Raw genomic sequence first — 9438 nt, 5'->3', positions numbered from 1 at the left:
TATTCTTTTATGTTTGCTTAATTTTACCATCTTCTTCTATTAATTAAAAATATAATAAATATTGCTCTTGGATAGGTATGTGTTCTATGAAAGAAATTAAAAAATTCATTAATATAGCCAAGATTAAATAAAAATCAATGCTGTTAGTTCTTGATCTATGTTGAAAAGCTTGACTTCATCCCTATTAAAGCACAAAACTACATGCTACAACATAAATGAACCTTAAAAACATTATGCTAGGTTAAAGAAACCAAACACAAAAGGCCATATATTATATAATTCCATTTGTATGAATAATCTAAAATAAGCAAACTTGTAGAGACCAAAAGCAAACTGATGGCTTACAGGGACTGCGAGTGGGAGAGAGAATGGGGAATGGCTGCTTAATGGCTATGGGGTGTCTTTTGGGGGTTATGAAAATTTCCTGGAATTAGGTGGTGATGACGGTTGTACAACATTGTAAATATATGAAAAGCCAATGAATTGTATGCTTTAAAATGGTTAAAATGGTGAATTTTATGTTATGTGAATTTTACCTCAATTTTTTTTAAAAAACATAAAAAATGAGATCTTTTGTCCACAAAAGTACTTTTTACCTTCAATTCCAAAGCTTCAGGATATTCATCTGAAATCAAACACATTCTGAAAGTTGCCAACATGTACTCTTACAGAGATCGAGACACTGACTGAATGGTTTGTTTCTAATATAAGAAGTTAACCTCTAAGAAAATAGTAACAATAAAAGGAGAAATCCTGAGCTACTTTTCCCCAAATCACCTCCAGCAGAACTGCCCTCTCACATGGTAGGTCTTCATTTTCCTAATAATATCTTTTTTTTCAAGTTCATAATAAAATCTTAAAAATACTTTAGGAAAACCAATTTTAGATGGCAAATAATTTTATTTGGGTAATTATTAACCCTCCCCAAAATAAACAATATTTATTTATAGTCAATAAACCAAGGGAAGAAATTTGTTACTTAAAATATTTTTGGTTTTTGGGGGGTGCCGATGTGGCTCAGTCTGTTAAGTGTCCAGCTTCGGCTCAGGTCATGATCTCACAGTTCATGAGTTTGGCCCCGCATCAGGATCTGTGCTGGCAACGCTGAGCCTGCTTTGGATTCTCTGTCTCCCTCTCCCTGCCTCTTTTCTTCTCCACTCACACTCTCTCCCTCTCTCAAAAATAAATATTTAAAAATATATATTTTGGTCTTTATTGTCCTTCTTTACTCACTTTTAATAGTTCAATCTTCCCACCACTGCTAAATAAATCAAGCTCTTGACAATTTTTTCAACCCCCACCAACATCTTTCCATCCATAGTGTTCCAACTCTTTATAGTACTTAGTAATGTCCTCTTCCTACTCCTTCCCCATTTCACATAAGACAATGAAGTTAGCAAACGAAGAAAAAGTAGGGCTTGCAAAAAAAAGAGAGATGAGACAAAGACAGGAAATGTGAAGAATATCATGAAGCTACGAGGTTAGAGCTTGTTGGCTAATGAGGACTAGTTGTACAGTCTTGCTAGCCATTATTGATACATGGGCTACCATTCCATAGTGGCGTCAAAATGCATGTTACAGTGATAGGCTTGGGGTCAGACACCCCTGTGTTTAAATCCAACTCTTTATGAGTATGGTCAACTTTTTATGTACTGTTAGCCTTAGTTAACTCGTATGTAAAATGGGATTAATAATATCTATTTCATGAAATTATCATGATGAGTAAATAAGATTATGTTAGCAAAACACCTGGCACAGTGTAGTTCATACTAAACTTTCAGCCTTACCAACAGGAAAGTGAACATCACATAGCTACTATCAAAGACACATTAATTATTTGGCTTTTATATTAATATCTACTTTGTCAAGCATTCCAACAAGCATGATGATGACTTTTTTTTTTTTTGGCCATTTATAAATTTTATCTCCCATCCTAATCATTTATTTTTTAGTTACTTGAAGGACTTTTACATTTATTTCCTTTTCATCTTGTATAGTATCATTCCCTTGCTTTTTGTGACCTTCCAATATCCTACTCTTTGCCTATCAGTAGTCTGATTTCAGCTTCTCTTGGTTGCCACCCTGCAATGCCAAATCATAGTAATGAGACAAACGTTAGTCAATTGAATAACTGAAGAGGACAGTCCTTCCACTTCCATTTGCTTTTTAGAAAAGACTAATAAGTTGATTCACAGTCCACAGCTCAGGGATGAATCTGGAGAGTCTGTTCCCAGCAGGCAGGGCATATGCCTTCTGTGTAACAGCTGTCTCTTTGTGCTATAACTTCAAGCACAGTATTGTGCTAAAACAGCAAGTAAATGTAATAAAAATGGGACAATTTAGCCTCCTCTCCTATGCACTGGGACATGTGAATAGGAAAAATAAAGAAAAAAATCTGACTTTATATCAGCGAAATAGAGGAACTGCCCAAAAACAGCTGGGGTAGAGGAAAGGTCTGGGAAATGATCTTTCCACATCTCCTTTGCTAAAGAGAAACCCCAGTTATTGTCTGGCTTGCCTTCTGATGTCTTGCCAGTAACATCAGATTCTCTGAAACAAGGCAAAGGGATGTTGACAGCTGTGCCCAGCATGAAAACCACCAAACTGAAGCAGATCTTGTAGCCTGTCACGTGGCAGCAAGCCAAAGGAAGATATCAATGACGCACTTAATGACGTCCAAAAACAATTTGCACATATCAGAGCATTTAAGAGAAATAGAGGGAAGAGCATTTGGAAGCACCATGCACTGTATACAGTATATTTCTTTTCTGAAAACATAAGAATCACTGGATTTCCATGAATATGTTAGGTAAATGGATGCAGTAAAAGAGCATGTAACTATGCATGGTATCAGATGAAATTCAAGGAAAAAAAAAAGAAATTCAAGGAAAAAAAATAATACCTTTTAAGTAATCATAGTGCCATACTATTTCACATGTATCATTCAAGTGATCTTCATGCTAACCTTTTGAATTAGAGAGAACTTTTTAGTTGATAGAAACCAATTTCAAACTAGCTTACACAATGCAGAGAATTTATTAGCTAGTCTGGCTTCATGAATATCAGATACCTTAGAGGACATTCCTGTCAAACTTACATTATTTTTGTCCTTGGACAGAGTTCTTCCTCTTAGAAGATGGAGTTGACTAAAAGAGAAGCAAAATTTTGAGCTTTCTTTGCACTCCATTCCCTCCATTTGGTTTTTGTGAGCAAGCAAACACCATTTCTTCCATGTATCCTCAAGACTTCCTATCTCCACACTGCTAAACAAGTATCAAAGATCTTGTTGAAAGGGAAGGACAGAAGAACAATGGAAGAGAAGAAAACAGAAATGATGGAAATGCTGTAGAAGAAAGAGGAAACTGTCAATGGAATATGAAAAAAAAATAACATTCCAGCATGTTCCATTTTCTCCCTAAACATAATAATACATTAGGATTTTATTAATCTATGAGCATATACTATATCTGTGCTGTCTAATATGGTAGCCACCAGCCATGAGGTTACTTCCATTTAAATTAAGTAAAATTAAAAATCCATCTCCTGAACTCCATGAACCATAATTCAAGTGCTCAAAAGCAACATGTGGCCACTAGCTACCATATTGGACACCACGAATATATAACATTTCCATTATTGCAGAAGGTTCTATTGGAGAGCATTGATCTATAAAAAAGAGAAACCAATCTGAGCTTTTTTAAGCCTTAATTTGGTGGACAAAATAATAAGAAACAACAATCCATACTGAAAGAAACATAGAATCAGAACGAAAAACAAAAGACAAACTTTCTGATGGGGTGGGATATATCAGCCTTTAGTGCATAAATCTTTCTATATCAGAAAGAAGAGATAAGGTTTCAGCTTGGAATTGAGAAAATGAGATCTGTAGTATGGGGCACAGTGACAAGATATAGAGTCAAATTTAACCTCCAAGTTGGGGATCAGAGATATGCCACTCAAGGTTAGGGACTTTCACCTGTCTAAAAAATGTAGTTTTTTTTTTTCTTTCAATAGAACTGGAATAAAATATACTACAAATTGGCTAATTGATCATGTTGCTCTATCAACTCCACTTCATAGGGCAAATCCTAGAGCTTGCAAATTTTATTAGGAATTAAATACAAGGGGCGCCTGGGTGGCTCATTCAGTTAACCTTCTGACTCTTGGTTTCAGCTCAGGTCATGATCTCACAATTAGTGGCTTCAAATCCCACCCAGGGCTTGACACTGGCAGCATGAAGCCTGCTTGGGATTCTCTGTCTTCCTCTCTCTCAGCCCCTCCTCCTGTTCTCGTTCTCTCTTTCTTCTCTCTCTCAAAACAAATAAATAAACTTTAAAAAAATCAAAATAAATTTTAAAAAGGAGTTAAATCCAAAATAATGTACTCTCTTAATTTTCTTAGGTGAGCAATTATACTCAAATAGTGGTATGTGAGTAAAGAGATCACAGATACAAATAGCCATGATCTTAAAATGGAAATGGTAAAATATTTTTTAAACCCTAGATTTAGCATGAAGTGTAACACCAGATGTCACTAAGTGTACACAACCTGAAATTTTTGTAAATCTAAACCTTTGTGATCTGAGGCAAAGTTTGTTCTCTCTCTAACCTTCCAGATAGATTAGTACATTGACCCTGGTATCAGAAAGTCCTATGATTCTTGATATACAAACTGAAAACGAGGATGAAAGTCAATATTTTCTCTTTTTGCAACTGTAGAGTGACCTATAAATGAAAGTGGAGGATTTTCAACTTAAAAAAGATAAAAACATGTTTCCAATGTCCTTGACAGGTATTTTTAAAATGTCAATGTTTAAAATAAATATATCTATTATTTCTATAATCATATACTCTTATTATAGAAAATAGAAAAAAGGAGAATAAAGATACTAAGACATATTTGCACAACTTAAATACAAGCCCTATTGACATTTTGATTGATTTGTTTGTTAGTTTTTGCTATTTGTAGCTTAAATAAATGTGTTTTTATCCTACATTTACATTAGGATTATTTTTTAAAGCTGTCAATATACAAAATTTGTTTTATATAAGTTTATGTAATATAATTTACTTTACTATTTTCTTTATTTGATTTAGCTTTTGGATCACCATAAATACAATGGCAACAAATATTTTAGGAGATAAAATGCTACACAACATTCTAACACTGATCCCTGAGGTTGAAGACCTTATTCTATATTTCCTACCTGTGAGATATTGGAAAGCTATTAAAACTCTCCATGCCTCAGTTTCCTCATTTGTAATACTGAATTCATACAGCTGTTTTAAGAATTAAAAGAGATGATAGCAGCCGGCATAAAAAAATAACCCATTCTCTTCATAAGCAATAGTATCTTCATAAGATAGATTCCCAGAACTGAAATTACTGGATCAAAGCTATGAAAGATTTTAAGTTTCTCAAGAAATTTTGCCAAATTTGCTTTTTAAAGATTTATGTCAATGGTTAAGCCACCAGTCATTTCTGAGCATGCCCCTTCATTACCCAGTCACCAGTACTGTTTCCAATCTAATTTTAAGCAAGTAATCCTGTCAACAACAGCCATTTTCAGCCAAAATATAAAATAGACTAAGATTCTACAGAAAAGGAGTCAGAGTTAGCATCTTACTCTAAAACACCTGGAAGGAAATAATCTAAAATTCTGTTTTAAAATATTTACCACACTTTTCTCTGGAGACCTTTATTTACATTCTCAGTGGGGAAAACAATGTCCTGCCAGCAAATGGAATATCACTGTTTATACGTTAAAGCAACAGTATTCAAGGGATTTAGAAGGGATGAATAGAAATGATAAACATCCAAATGGTAATAAGAGTTTCATCATTTTCCTGTGTTGCAGCTAAATAAAGCTTTACAGTAGATCCCAGTTGAGGGAATCTACTGGCAGGTTTTGACTATCCAGAATTTCTATCACATTTCCCAAGGTTAAATGCGTTGCCTTGAGGCAGCTGCTCAAAATGATAAAGGGGACACTGTAGGACAGTGGTGCTCTTTGTAATGTTAATAACCCTTGATTCTGATATCTGATGCAACTCTGGGGAAATGTGCCAGTTCCAGACGTTAAAATCTAACTCAGTTAATGCACATTACTGAAAAAAAATTTTTTTTTAATTTGGCAGGAGCCAGAAGATAATTTGAGCATTCCACATATTTAGATACTTTCTTTATTTCTATCACTGAATTGAATTTGCACAAGATAACATGTTGTGATATAAAATTAATGTGGTTTTTTTTCCTATAAAAGCAGATGGTATTTTACTTCGGAATTCACATATATTTATATGCTTATTGGATTCATTTTATGATATAAACTAACCAGGGTAAGCTCTCTTATCATATTTTTTGCTTGTTTATTTATTTAAGATTTATGCCCCATCTGGCTTCAAAGGGGCATGAGAAGTCAGCAGATGAAACCATAGGAAAAATGAGAAATAAACCTATCATAAATTTAATCAAAGAGAGCAGAAGGAATGAGCACATTCAGAACTAGAATTAATACAGGTACTGTCTTGAGTATAAAAGTTTAGGTCTTCTATATTTTCTAATTACTAATTCAAAAAAAAAAGAAAAAAAAACACAAATGGGTTTTGAATCATATAAATCTCCACCCACCACCTTTTTTTTTTTTTCATGGGAAGCGTCCTATAAATCTAAAGAAGAAACGAATGTGATGAAGGTATGGGGCATCATAGGAACCAAGAACAAAGAAGGAAAAGAAAAGGAGATAGATACACAGGGGTGGTTCTAGAAGGAAAGGGCCCTTCATGGGTATGACATGCACTGTGGTTCATTCAAGGAAGGCTATAATGAAGTCACTATCACGGGATAAGGTTTTGCAAATACTAAGTGTTTAGTAAATGCTGAAAGCAAATGAAAATGGGTACTTTCACATTTCTTTTTAAATTAATACAACCACTGATTTGGACTTCCTTTTGAAGATATCAGGTTAACCAAGCAATAATATACTTTACAGTTTTATGGAAGGCATTTTCACATTATTCAGTTTGCTATCCCCTTAAATCTCAGTAAATGCTGAGGATAAAGGGAACAATATAATTTATATTCTGATGGTCTAACTTTTAGGATAGAATTCGGAAAAATCTGAAGAAATTGATAAGGAAATAACAATACTGACTTTCCCAAATATCAACTTTCTTATAAACAATAGAGGCTTTTCTTTTCCCTTAAGATGACAGTGCCACATACCAGGACTCATTCATTCACTAATTAATTCATGGAAAGCATTTCTGAAATCTGTGTACATATATGCCTAGTCATTGTTGTCTAGCTATCACTTCCCCACTTGTGTGTATGTAATGTTTAATTTTTATTTGCAAGCTACAGCCATTATGGCTCTGTCACTTGTGTTTTCAGTAGCCAAAAAAAATGACATCAAAAGATTTCAAGGATAAATAGCTATTGAAGCAGAAAAAAAGATGTGAGGGCTACAATACCTGTGAACCACCAAGAACAAAATTGCAAGCCATATTTTTAAAATAAGTCATAGCTGGTAGATGACATAAATTAATCTGGTTGCACTACCCCTCTTCCAGAGATCACTGGAGAGAGAAAGTGATTGGCTGAAAGACATAAAACAAGAGAAAAGGAACACTGGAATTACAACCACTTAGGCATTATATCTGCCCACAATCTTGATTTTTGGGTTTTGCCTTCCCCCAATTCTAGGATTCCCTGGGGTCTAAAATAAGGGACCCTACTGCTAGACACAAGGATCTGCAGCTAGACCAATCTCCCCTTCTGGAGCATGACTCAGAGACAGAAGCAGTTGTCTCTGAGGCACCTCACCATGATACTTAAAAGAGATGTCCCATAAATTTCTACTCCTAATGTTCCAAGAATTCTCCAGGCTGTTGACCTTCCTGAGACGCAAATTTTAGCACTGTAGCACCCTAACTCCTTTCTACAGATTTCCTTTGGGCTTCAGATAGCCAGAGTTGCTTTTACATCTTTCAAACAAAAAAAAAAAAAAAACATTATATACTGTAAGGCCTAGATTTGCTAACTCCTGATTATCTTTTTCCCAAAATATCAGAGGATACTGAATATGAGATAGGTCAAGTTAGTCCACTACTGTATTTTGATTGAATCTAAGGTCTTCTTTCTTAGCTTCTTTAGTAGAGTTTGGGAAAGGAGCTTATGCACAAGTAGCTTATTTGAGAGGTGATTAGGGGAAGTAGGAGTTGAGACTAGAGAAAATAAAATAAAGGAAGAAGGGAAACCAAGAAAAAAGGTACATCATCAAGGTGGCCATGATGATCCCACTGGACCCTTTAAAGAATGTATAGAATTGTTTCCTGGAAAAATGAAAGGAAAAGATAACCAATGATTCCTGTTCCCCTTTTGTTGAGGGTTGTCTGTGGGCACTTACTACTTTTTCTACAATTCCATGTCTTCCCAACAGACTTTTGAAGGTATCCTCCACTATGGAAAGGCATTAGGAGAAAATAATAGCCAAGGCATGAACTAAATAATAAAAGAAATTGATTAAATGAAGTGGTTGGAGGGTAGAGAAATATAGAAAAATATTCCAGTCCTATACATTATCTAATTTAATACTGAGGTGTTTATTATTTCTATTTATTGATGAAATAAGTCACATTCTGATGATCTAGATGATTGTCTCATAACCACAAGGTCAACAGGCAATGAAGCAATCACTTTATTAAGTTGGGAAAGTCAGTCTCAGTTTCCTCACTGACTCTTGAAAAATATTTTAAAATCTTAAATACATATTCTCCACCTTTGCCTCCAATCCTATTGAAAGGTATGTGTGTTATTTTTCCCTCCAGTATCTTTAGGCAGGTGTTCTTGTTTTATTCAACATGGCTTTTCTCACTGTATTAGCTAGGAAAGAAAGGGGAAAATATAATAATAATAATAATAATAATAATAATAAATGAAAAATATTAAGCTTTTATTAGATCTAGGCAATGTTCTAATTTAAGCTGTCTGCATGCATTTGCTAATCTAATTTTCACTATAACTCTATACCATATCACTATCACAATATTTATTTTATATATTAGAAAACTATGGCATAGAGGAGTTAAGTGATCTGCCCAACATTACCCAGGAAGTCCCATTCTGAAGTGCTGCCTTAACCACTGTCCGACACTGCCTCGTATCATGCATGTGTCTACGCCATTCAAAGCAATCCAATTATGAGAAGCTCAGTCAGAGACTGGGGGAAAGCTGGAGTGTCTTTTGTCTGAGTTCAGTTCCAAAGTTATTTACTTTTTGACTTCTGCATGATTGTTAATATTATAAATTCATACTGGAAATAGAAACTTTCGACACTATTTTTGATCTCTTGTTATGTGCTAAGTGCTTTACATAGTCACTTCTTTCATCTTCTCAGTAGTCTTAGGAGGTAGGATTTAGTTAGGGGATGATGTCTGA

Source organism: Panthera tigris, chromosome E2 (assembly GCF_018350195.1).
Source record: "Panthera tigris isolate Pti1 chromosome E2, P.tigris_Pti1_mat1.1, whole genome shotgun sequence".
Taxonomy (NCBI): Eukaryota; Metazoa; Chordata; class Mammalia; order Carnivora; family Felidae; genus Panthera; species Panthera tigris.
This window is presented reverse-complemented; position numbering follows the sequence as displayed.